Source organism: Lineus longissimus, chromosome 15 (genome assembly GCF_910592395.1).
Source record: "Lineus longissimus chromosome 15, tnLinLong1.2, whole genome shotgun sequence".
NCBI lineage: Eukaryota > Metazoa > Nemertea > Pilidiophora > Heteronemertea > Lineidae > Lineus > Lineus longissimus.
Window position 1 is genome coordinate 11085603 of NC_088322.1, and position 12617 is coordinate 11098219.

Here is a 12617-nt window from a genome sequence, read left to right on the forward strand (position 1 = left end):
GGCTTCGTGATATTGGGAAAGGAATTGATCTGCATTGGTAATCTAAAGAAATATATTCAATTTGACAAACAAAGTTAACCAATTAGTATCTCGGTTGGCTGCAAGCATGTTGGTCGGGTGGCAATGGCCGTTTCAGTTTGAGGACGGTACTGATAACTTTATTCACCATTATAATCATCAGTTCATCCGAAATACGGAGAAAACTGATTGTACACTTCTGATGATGACGAGGCATCATTACTAAAACTAATGTCAATAACCTTCTTTCGCCTCATTAGTGAGAAATACAGCAACTGTCCTAATTTGATTAGCCTAATATAACCCCTGAGCTATCACGCCCCCAACCGTGAAAACACAAAACCATTCTGCCACGCCTGACATAAACAAAACTCTCTTTTAATTGAGACACGAAAGAGACAAGAAAACAAGTCAACTTAACACGTCCGACAATAGGAAATATTACATTTAATAGTTTGGATGGGGTTATTAATCGTGGAACACAGCAAGGTGTCCTTTAATGATGCCCTGGACGGTATCCCTTAAGCTTGATAGCGGGGAGGCCGTATGGTCGCAACCCTGGGCGGCACTGGAGGCATCATGAGCCGTACCCCGACAGATGGATCTAAAGGCAGACAGAGTCGGGTTATGCAATCAAACCCTCTTCTATTGTCCTTGATAGGCGGTTAAGACTCTCCCTTCCCCAATCCATTGCCGCCCAAACCAACGCCCCGAGTTATACCTACTAATTGTAAGTGGAGGCGAAATGAGTAAAATGGTCTCCGGCTCTGTGCAAAATAGAGTTGCGCACGCAACTCGTACTTCTTCTGGTACACATGTGCCTTTACTTGTCGATTCCTGGCGTCAGTTCTGTATTTTATGTGAATTATTGTTGCATCACCATTTACAAGAAGGAAATACGCCAAACGAACTTTGAGATGGTGATATTTAGGCCATGTGACATCGGTGTATTGTTTTTAATTTCTTAGGATAGAAGGTTTCTTGGACACTATGTTATATCATGCGCTTTTAACCACTGCGGTATCGAAGGTCGCGAATCTCTTTTGAACCATACCTTAATATGTAAAACAATCAATAGTGAAGAACACTTTTCTCTCTGGAGGGGGTAGGTGTGGAAGACACAGGCTTGTGGAATTTTAACACTGTTGTTGTATGTTTTCTTCTACAGACTGGCCTTTAATAAACAAAAATTTTATACATTTCAAGAAATCCACCCGACATGATTTCTGCAAACATGAAAAAAAACTCCTATATCACAAGTTCATGTCAGTCACTGTTAATACACCTGTATCCATCAATATGATAGATACGGGCATCACATATCATATCATTACATGCTCCCTGTGATGACAATGATTCCGACCCTCATTGACTAACTCTAGTTATGATATTCTTTACCAAACCCTGCCCCTTGGGCATGCTGGGTGATATGACAAAGGTTAAGTAATAGGCAACAACACAGTTTGACTTCTGTTACCAGTCAACGTGTTTTTATAGTAACTGCTTTCGACGGAAACATCATGGTTGAAAGCAACTGCAACTCCTGTAATCATGGGTAAATGTGTTCACTCTTAGATACAAAGGTCTTTTAAGTTTTGAAAAACGTTTACTAGTTTTTCGAAAAACACAAATATGCACTCTGTAGAGGTTTTTCAGCGATGTTTAAAACTTTTGGAGGTGCGAGGCCGGAATTGTGTAACAGCCAAAAACAAAAACGTATTCTGGAAGAGATTTGTAGGCGAGAAATGACTTCATACGACTTGATCTTAACCTTGGTCTACACCTGTTTTGGCTCTTACGTGAGGAAAAAACCATCCCAGAATTCAAAGGTGCATTGTCTAGAGTGACCTCTAACGGCGCACCTACCAGCCATTCTCACGCGTACGTCTGGACTATAGCCCCTGGCTACGAGAACTTGACCCCTCCTCTCACCGAATGGTTCCACAGCGAAACAAAGCAAAATATATAGCGTCAGTTGTAATTATTTGTGAAAACGCACGGCAAGGTCTCTTTGTGAGAAAAGCTCGGCGGTAACAAAACGTTCATGATATTCCTGTTGACAATTTTAGAGCAATTATTTGAAAATAACATACTTCGAATACTAGGTCTCAGAGTGGGGATTATTCTGTATGAAAATTGCTGCAGCTTTGACAAAGGTAACTCGAGCCTGGCCAATTAGCCTCTGCTCCACCTTGGACATAATGATACCCTAGGCTCTCCGTCATGTGGAGCTAGCCTATAATTCTAAGCGATAGTTCACGAAACATCGCTTGGTTTCTAGAAAATAGCGACCTGTGGCTCGGGTGACAGGCAATACACGGAGCAGTGGAGATGTATTCTGTTGGTGAATCTGAATGAGTCGTGACTGGTGGTTGATTCAGAGATGAATTTAGAAAGCTGAGATCGTCTGATGGGGAATCAGGAATCGAGTCTGTATTTTACAACAGCAGACACAAATGCGAATAAGACCGTGACAATACATCCTAACAACATTTACCGTCATAAAAATCCCAAAGGAACAAACATCGAAATTTGCCTCGGGTTTTCTATAACTTAGGTCGGCATTGTAAAAGTGGAACCGTACTGATGGGAGGTGGCGCGCACTGTAAAGCGTCACCGTACTGGGAGGTGGCGCCGTCTACTTCATAAACGAATCCGCAATTTTCATCTTTAAAGGTTTGCAATTAAACAGTATGATAACCTGGTGAGCGTTAGCTTCATTCTACCATAAATATATCAATATTTAGACTAGCTTTTAGCGGTTTTCGCATCTGAACTCTTCAAATTTACATATTTGCAATAAGGAGGAACTTTTGTATTTGACATTTTCAATTACAAAGCATCTGCATGGAATAGGCCCAAGGAACCATTTCAAGTATGGAACACCTCATTCAGACCCATCTAAGTTATTCACACAAAGGCGTGTTCCGCTTCATAACTCTGTATGCAGCATTTCAAATATTTCTACAAGTTCTCGTCAAGAGGTTCTTTACTGATATATTTGCTCAATTATTATATTTTAATAGCCTCGGCCAACTTGGCGTTAAGGTCAGGCGTTCTATTTATGTTGGAAGAATCGCTACAATTTAAAATTGGATTCCTCAGTTGCTGTAAGTGTCTCAATTGGCGCGTTAAACTGGGACAAATGTTTCTGTCAATGTATCAAAGGAAATGGTTTCAGTGCGATTCTACTGCATGCTGCCAAATGCCCGTGCCTCTTGAATTTTGTGATCCATTCCTGCAAACAAAATGTTGACGATTTTTATTTTGGCGCATTACGAAATTTCTTTCAGGCTTTCTAATCAAATCTTTTTTCACGAGTTTTATTTTCGCGAATCTAGCTCATTCACGAAATCCCCGAATATATTACGCCCCCGAAAATTTGGTGGTTTACAGTATTTCTTAGATGGAAATAAGTGCATTTATATTATTTGCATTGTAATTATTTGTATGTGCTGGCTCACAATTTGATCGGAACACCATTATCGTATCTGCCATGGACCAATCATAGATTCTATATGCTGCCCTGGAATCCGACCAGAATACGTTCGTGTGCGTTTACTCGGCAGGCCAATCTGGACCTCGGTCCGGATCGATCAAGATCGGTTTGGTCCCGTGTAAACGGCCCGATAATGAATAATGACGACAGCTGATGAAAACGACGTTCGAGTCGGCCTCAAAGGCCAAGACATATTCTGAATCATTTATTGGAATTCCCGACCGCCTCTTTTTTGCAAAGCATACTCTAAAATAAGGTACCCGCATAGCCAATCAGTGTTCAATAGATTCCATTAATTCTAAATGTAAATAACAGGTGGGTAAAGTTTTGGTCGTCCTTGATCTGTACTGCCAAAGAATAATAACAAACCATTCACTGACAGTGAAAATAGGCCCCTATGGAATACCAGAATCTTGGCCTTAACACCGTTTCTGTAGCGAAAACGTGGCACAAGAGTGCACGTCATCTGAAAGTCCAGAAGGCTCCTTCGAAATTCAGAACTTGATTTGTGGTGGTCATTGTTGCTAGGACATGTATTCTGACGGGGACATCTAAGACTGCTACACCGGCCATATATATATAACGAGTACATGTAGAAAGACAGAAGCAGGCTGGCTGACAGATACTTGCTTGATCGGGCTACTACTCGTCAACAGAGGATCCTTTTCTTATATATCACATCCCCACCACAAAACACTTCCTCTCCCTAGTGTAATACTAGCAATCCTGAGATTCCGATCTTGTAGGGCGTTTTGTTCACACCTGTCTCAAAGCCCCGTAAGATAAAATTCTAACAATCCCACACCTCTAGTTTACAGAACATATAATTTGACTCTCACAATTCAAATGTTTTTGACAGAGCCGCATAAGCGTTTAAAGAGACAGTACAGAAACTACATCGAGCGGAACAACTTCGGGATAGTTTTCAAACGAGAGCTCAGCCCTAATTATACGAATTTATTGTGAATGTAATTGTTACGTTTTGCGAGCTACTCATGATGATTTGGTATTTTATTGTGGCCATTCTGTGGCACCCTGTTACGGTATTATTTGGTCTGTAGATGCAAGGTCGGTGCTAATACCAGAGGTGGCTTTCCGCCATGATGGAGTGCCGTTACACACGCCTATTTCCCCTTATACAATGACAGCGCTAAAGGAACGCGCTGTGGTGGACTAGGGTACAACCACACCGCTACAGGTATCCCGTGAACAGTTGGCGTAGATGGGGAACAACAAACACACAATATGCCAGGGGAGATTTAGAAGAGAAAAAAATAAAAAATAACGTTTTGGTACAAATCGTTTTGAAACTCAGGCGGGTGTAAGTGTTTTGTTGTCGCGGGGCTTAGCTATTAGTGTCTTACCCCGCTGATGCCCCCTGTCGTGATAATGGCGATAGGCCCCGTCCGTCAACCTCCACCCCTGGGTGGCACACAGAACCAATAGGTCGTAGGAACAGTTTAACCTTTACGGAAGGTGTCAATTCTTATTTGGATATTTTTCAAAATGTATGATTATCGCACGTTCTTTGTATACTGTCTTGTTTTGCATTTGTTGACAGACTGGGGAAGTCTGCGACGCAAATATCCGTTATCTACCAACCCTGAGAGAAGCCCCAATTTATCACCGTTTTGTCTGTCATAAAGGGTAAACACATGTTGATGTAAATCGACCCTGCTTGACTCCGTGGATCGATCGATATTTATTAGCATTAAAGACCTACATCTGTTTGGCCCTAATAACTATATTTATCAATACTTTTAACTGTCCATGATAAGTGATAACTTAATACATATACTAGGTTGTCATTTTATATTGCTGCATTTTCAATACAAGGGCAGTGAAGGTGTCGTAACAATGCTACGGCTTTTAATTTCGATGTAGATTAACAACCGGTGTAACATCTGTGGTTGTTCCCCATGTTTCAGTGTTTCCAAACAATAGGCAGCTAGAGAGACCATGACTTTTCAATAGGGGGGATACACAGAAATACTCGACAATCTATTTTTGAGTGTTCCCAAACAATGAGGGGAAACACTCAAAAACAGAAACACTCAAAAACATTACACCGGGACTCACAAATCACTTTATGCCAAATTTGTTTGCCATCCACAGTACAAACCGGCGATGTATTTTTCTCTAAACGTGATGTAAATCATACTGCGAGAATCTTATTATCAGATGAACACTTCATTATTTCGTCGGAAGACACCAACAACACAGTTCCTCCAACGTTATTAGAAAAAGCGTTCTCCTTTCTCATGACTGGCCGGTGTGATAGCGGAAATAGTCCCCCTGGAGTCATAGTCCGGTAGCATTGTATTTGACCAAATAAGCAGCATGATCTATTGTACCGCTAACCCTAACCAAAACATTTAGCAATGCGGGTTATTGTTACACGGACTATCAGCCCTAGGACTACTATCCCTTGCACACCGGCTCGGCGGGTTAAAAGGCTTGCCTGATTCTCGGCAATGTGGGGAATCGATTCGCCAGGTTGCAGTGGAAGACTGAGCATTTTCCTGTGTAGTGGTGCTTATTGGAGCGGCCTTTTTATCACTGAATCTTTACGAAAGGAAGGTAATTAAACGAAAAAATATCTGATCGTTTTAAAATATGAAAGCAGTGAGAACATTATTGTTCTGATCAATGCACTTCCTATAAATTTGAGGCAATGCGTCCTGATTGAAGGAAATATCTCGTTACCAATTGACATCTCGCGATAAAACGCGTGATGAAAATCGCAACCATGATTGCGCAATTACCTGTGAATCAGGGGGACTCATGATTGCTTGAGATTACTCAAACATTGGCAATTCTTTGACAGAAATCATCCATTTTGTCGCCGAGGACACAAAAATCCGGCATCCGTCACTTGCTGAAGAGGCAAATAACAGGGTAGGCCTCGAGCTGGGAGCTAATGTGTATGCTAAAGGCGAGGGGAAAGGACCATTTGCTAGGTGACATATAGCGCCAGTTAAAGCCAGTGCCAGTTAAGATGTGTGATTATAAGAATTAGCTAGGATAATAGTGTTATCAGCGCGGCTCAATTATGTTCAATTATGCCTTGATAACCGGCTAGGACCGGAAGATTCGCCATGAATTTTACTTGATCACTGGCTTGAGGATATAACTGGGTGAGGTGTAAAATTACAATACCCTAGTGCCTCGCTAGAGTATGTTAACTCTTGTATGCTAAGATCCTGTCAAGTGCTTTTGATGTGCGTTTGGTACTGTCGAGGTCTTCTAAAGGCACTGTGAAGGTTCGCCAAGGGTACTGACAAGTTATCCTCAAAGTACTGTAGAGATGCTCTTACTGTGTCGAGTTTCTGTAATGTTCTGTGCGGAAGGTTCTCTGAAGTTCTGTGTGAAGGTTCTCTTAGCTCCCATTTACTGTACATTTACGTTTAATGCACTTTGTAGGTTGTATGGAGGTAATATCAATGTAGGCTACTGTCGTAACTGTCGAGTTCTCTCAATACACTGTCTATAGCTGCTTTTAATGCACTGTGGCGGTAGTCTGAAGATACTGAGGAGGTACCCTCAATGTACTGTGGATGTACTCTCAGTGTACTTGGGGAGCACTTTCACAAGATGCTGTAGGCTTAGCGCTTAACTACTTTCGAGCAGCTGTGGATGTAACGCGGAAATACTTTCAACTTGTTGTTGAGGTAGCGGGCACGGAAAATGCCAAAGATTCAAATTGTAACAAACTGTTTGGAACTAAACTAACACTGCATTTGGTCGATTGAATGCTCTCTTGATAAAAAGGAGATTTTCCAAAAAAACAACGAAACACGGTCCCAGCTTACATGACCAGTATTTTCTTTGTGTGACGATTAAACCGTTGTTTTCCGTCCTTTTTTCGTTTGCAGTATCTCAAGATTTTCGTCGGCGATTCTCATCAAAAAGTACCCGCCGCAGGGGCCAATTGGAGTAAAGCCATAAACACAAAATAAACTGCAAAGGGCAATAAAAGGGGAGAAAAAAGCGTCCTGAGTATCGCGAAAACAATTACGTAGAGTGACAGTCATGCTTCGTTCCGCGCACCGGTCTTTGTTTTCTATCTCACCGCTAAAATTGCTCAGACGATATTTCAAGAAAATGGCGCCGGTCGTGAAAGGTTGACACCGAGAAGTGTTTGTCTTTACAAGTCTGATGTCTTTTACCGAAATTAGCCCCAGCCGCAGTTAAAATGGCTTGCTTGTCTGCGCTGATGGTGTATTGTCACGTTTAATGGTAGCGCCATTTGCAAATTGACTTTCTTCTATTTGCGCCCGGCAACTCCCACCGTTATTCTGTCCCATCAAAATCGGCAGAAACTCGCGTAGAATTTAAATTTGTCGCAGATTTTCGTCACAAATTTGCATGTCGAATTAGCCAGGTTCAGTGTCGAGTCGTTTCAACATTCATGTTCCCGAGTTTGGGCAACACTGGGCCAATCGAAGCGGAAGATCGATTATCATCGGTCTCCGCATCGAAGCTTAATGAATCACGCCCTACTGGCATTGTCGTTCTCACAACCCAACGGTTTACAATCCGTCGTGAAAATTAAGAAAATTACACCGGGTGCTCGTGGAGTGGTCTTGTTAAGGAACCGTATAGTTAGATTCGGCGCGGGCTTCCCTGACCAGCCCCCTCCCTCCCCACGGAGAATACCCCTGCCAATTCTAATGAAATTTGCAAGGCACCTGCATAACATCAATAAAGATCTCCTGCTTGATATATGGCAGGGCCAATTTGGTTCCACCCGCCACCAGATGTGTTCGCCTTGAACAATCAAGTCATTACTCCTATCATATTTGGCAGTTTAAGGCAATCGCGCGATCTCCCAACCAAAACAATTACTGCGTTCTAACACCTAAACTCCTAACTACCCCCATAATCCTTCTGCGTAATTAAGATTATAAACCTTCAAAACTCATCACTTGCTAATGAATTTCGATTAATACGTTTAAATTAAACTCTGCATATCTTGTCAGATTGGCTTAATTTGCGTTATTCATTCGAATTTAATTGTCGCGAAACCTCGGAGCGCTTTGTGAGCAAATTGAGACAAAGAGATAGCAAGGTTTGTTAACATTTTGAGCAAATTTGCGCCGGTCGCTTGTTCAAACTTCTCTTAAGTTTACAATACCACAACAAGATTCTGAAAATGCCATAACATTTTTGTTATCTATTTTGTACAAAACGATAATTTATCAATAACGCACGATTAACGGAACTTGAAAAACGTCACTTTATTCATGGAAATGACGGTTTTTTTACGAGTTCTTCCCTTCTAGGGGTGCATATTTCTGTTGGCTGAAATACCCTAAAAGGTTTTTCAAAACTTTAAAACCCTCATTTCTAAAAGTGCACTAGGCTGATGACGAAAAAAAGAAGTTATATGGATGATGTGATATCTCTCATATCCTTCTGTGATTTTATGATTCCGACTGAAATTCTCGAACTACTGAGTAGCTGCCCTCAAGCTTCCATGTTCCCGGTCAGAAATTTCCCGCGGGGTGAAAGATAAGACAATTAATCCGATCAATTAATTAGCTTTATAGCAGTTGATCACAATTGGATGACACTAATTGTCACTTACAGGGAACACATTGAACCGGTCGCCATCTTAAGTGGATTTTCTCGCCTCCGCTGACTGGAGAAGCGTCAATATGGCCACCGATCGCGTTTATGGAAAATCTTGGTTTCCCATCCTATTAGAAAGGTTAAGGATGGTATAAATAGTGGGGCGTTATTCTGATCAACAATTCGGTTATTTTATGCGTGGAGAGTCGGATAAAAATCTGACAGATTATACATATATCATATATCAGATTCCACCCATTATATTAGTATTATTCATTTGAAATTTTTGTTACTTGTGTCACGGTGCTTGTATCAAGTGATAATGATTTCATATCTTGTCATAAACTAAAATCAATTGATCAGATCTATTTGTAGCTTTCTCGGATGACGTGATACATCACTTGAAACTCATAACGGACACAATCATATTAAAAAGTCTTGTCCTGATTATCAAGGCCTTTCTGAAGATGTGAAATATGATCCGAGTGTTTCTAATAACATAAGGGGTCGTGTAAGATAATTGTTCTTGCTTTGCACCTTTAATCTGCTCCGTATCATGATGCATTGTCTTCGAAGTGGATTCTGACATTTACCATCAAACTTACAAGCATTTTCGCGCCGCCCGTGACAACTGTATGCAAGCAAGAATAAAACGGGGCAAATTAGAGATGTCATTTTGAACCAAAGCGCCGTATTAGCGAAATGTTGCTCCTGACTATCAAGTGCGAACGAAACAAATGGTTCTTATCACTCCCATTCTCTCAATCTATCTTTTAATAACGCCCTTTAAAAAACGACCACGCGCCCGAACAGTCCCTGGCACTTGTCTTGCGTCAAGGGGAACATGGTTTCAAGGGTCCTCGAAGCCAATTGGCATTGTTTCTTCTGTTTGACTAGGTTTCATTGCGTGCTATCGAATCACGAGATCTGACCTGTTATTCAGTGCTAATGATGTTATTTTGCAGGACAAGAGCTTTCACGACACTCTACCACAATGCACAGGAGTCAAGCCGGTTGGTGGCGCACTGCAGTAAAGTGGATGTCGTTAAAATAGATCACGTGGCAAAACAATGGCTGCCAGGCTTTAATCATTTAATGTGATTGCATTGGGAATTTTTCACGCCTCGAAGCAATTCTCTGCTGCCCCGAGGCGCCCTGTTTGTTCTATTTTACGGGGAATTATCAGATGTTCTACCATGTGATTGTGCGAAGTGGGAATGTCGCTATTCGTTTAGATCTCGCCCAGTTAGTGGTCGACAGACCAAACATGTCGACCCCCTCTCTCTTGTCGCTTCAGTAACTACACGGACTCTGCTAATTTGAGTTTTGTCCCAAGTGAATGGTCCCTGTACCAATTAGTGACATGTTGATGGCTGGGGAGGGAAGAGATCGTAAAATAATTTTTCCGAATTTATTACCATGAAAAGTATTTAGTTCGGCGAGTTGTTATAATGTTTTAGTCTTGTTTGCTGCATTCATGAACATCAGCTAAAATTAGTAGAACAATGCTATGGCTTGGTTTTGGAGGATTTTGCACACGTAAAATGCTGCTACCATACGTTCAACTAATTTTCTTCCTATTCAAAATTCAGTGTTGGTGTATATATTCTAACATGACGGTTACACCTTGAAATAGTATCACCAGTTCACATGTTGCCAGTTCAGTCGTTAACATGCGATCTTTAAAAACGTACATGTAAGCATCATTTTCATCAGCAACAAAAAATGTGAACCATTTATATTTCTTACCGTCCAAAAGAAGCAATCAACATTGCCATGGAAAATTAAAATTTGGTTAAAGGGATAGTTGTCCCTTTCACCGCTTGCTGGCAGCACTTGGTTAGTCGTACGTGATCGACACCAAACTTTGTTGTTTCATGACATCAGAGCCTCTTTCAATAAATAATTTATTGAAAGACTCCGATGACATCCAGCGAAATTCATTTTAAATTTATTAAAATTTTATATTTCTTTTAAACGATCTTGCCTCCGATTAAAGGAAAACAAGCGAGGGAGATTAGAATAATTAAACTAACATTTGGCATCGAATGTTGTAATTCCTCAGAAGTGCACTTCATAATGATATGTTTACATTCAAGGCCCAAGAAACCGGAAGGCAATCAGAAACGACTAATTTCCGACATGCTGCAAAATAATCGACCGACAGACGGTAGATGAATTAATTTCAATGTGAAAATGTTCTTTTAAAATCAAATTACGGAAGCCTTTTGGGGTTGTCAAGTCTTTAGTGAACAAGGGTGATGAGCTTGTGTCGTAAAAAGCGAAACTTGGAAAATAGAATCGTAATTTGCAACGTTCGGTCATAAAGAAGAGCGCTCGGGGCTACGGGACTTTACGCGCAACTCCCATGATGGATGCGATAACGCTTGTCCAGCAGCACATGCCAAGAAAGGATTTGCTGTAACAGGGTCAGGGTATTGTAACCTCATTCTAAACACAATCAAGGAACTGTAAAGCCAATGCAGTGGTTTCAGTGCCGTCTCCTTTCAAGAGTCCGCCGCAGAAACCAAATCGGAGTACCATTGTCAACTCGGGGCAATTTTAACGGGGAAAGAACTCCAAAGTAAATTTAGCACTCTGGACAAATTAGGACTTAGATTTCGCGCTGATAGGACCCAGTAACTAGTACCCCTTAATCACGACTGGATTCTGTGATATTATCTTAATATGTTTGAGCTGATTTGGGAAAATTTTGCTTGTGGACAAACCTTAACGTATTGCCATGGTGTGAGAGGTAATCTCGGACACGGCTAATTGAAATTGCGAAGGAAATCTGATCCGGGATTTGGATGAGTGGACAACATGACCTTTGTCTGTCTTTGGGCGTTTATAATCTACCTCTGGCCCACATGGGACCAGGTAAACAAAGCCAATGATGGACTGTGCTGTTTCATATACTTCTTATCCGACATCAGGCAGATCTTGTTCTGTTAATATTCAAAATGTTTGTGAAAGTCCATTTACTTATTAATTTGGCATCGCAAAGGCGTGGACGCAACCTTTGCAACAAAGTTGTGTCATGGGAACACATCACCGATGGGAAATCCACTTTCTGTGGACTTTTTTCCTACCGTCTCATTTTCGAGAGTTGCCACCATGCTGTAATGGGTCTTTGTTGTGGTACGGCAGATTTTATGTATTTATTTGACCTACCATAAGTTTTAAACCTTGGAATCAAACTTTTTTAATCAAACGCAATGCCGCGATTAAAACAAATATCGACCAGTCGAAATCGTCCTTACAAATCATGCGGGCCAGCCAATCAAACGCCTCGTTTTACTATCCGGAAACCAATAGATTCTAGAACTGACACTTAAAAGTGGTTGAATCAACGGGAATCCACTCTTTGTGAAACCAGAGGTTGAAAATCAAGATGTTAGTCACATCTTCAGGCGCAGAATAAAGCATCCATCGCGACCAAAGTGATGATATTGCAAGAATCACCGCCAGCCAATCAGAGCTAATTAATCCAGCTACTGCGGCGCAGGCGGCGGCTGTTGAAAGT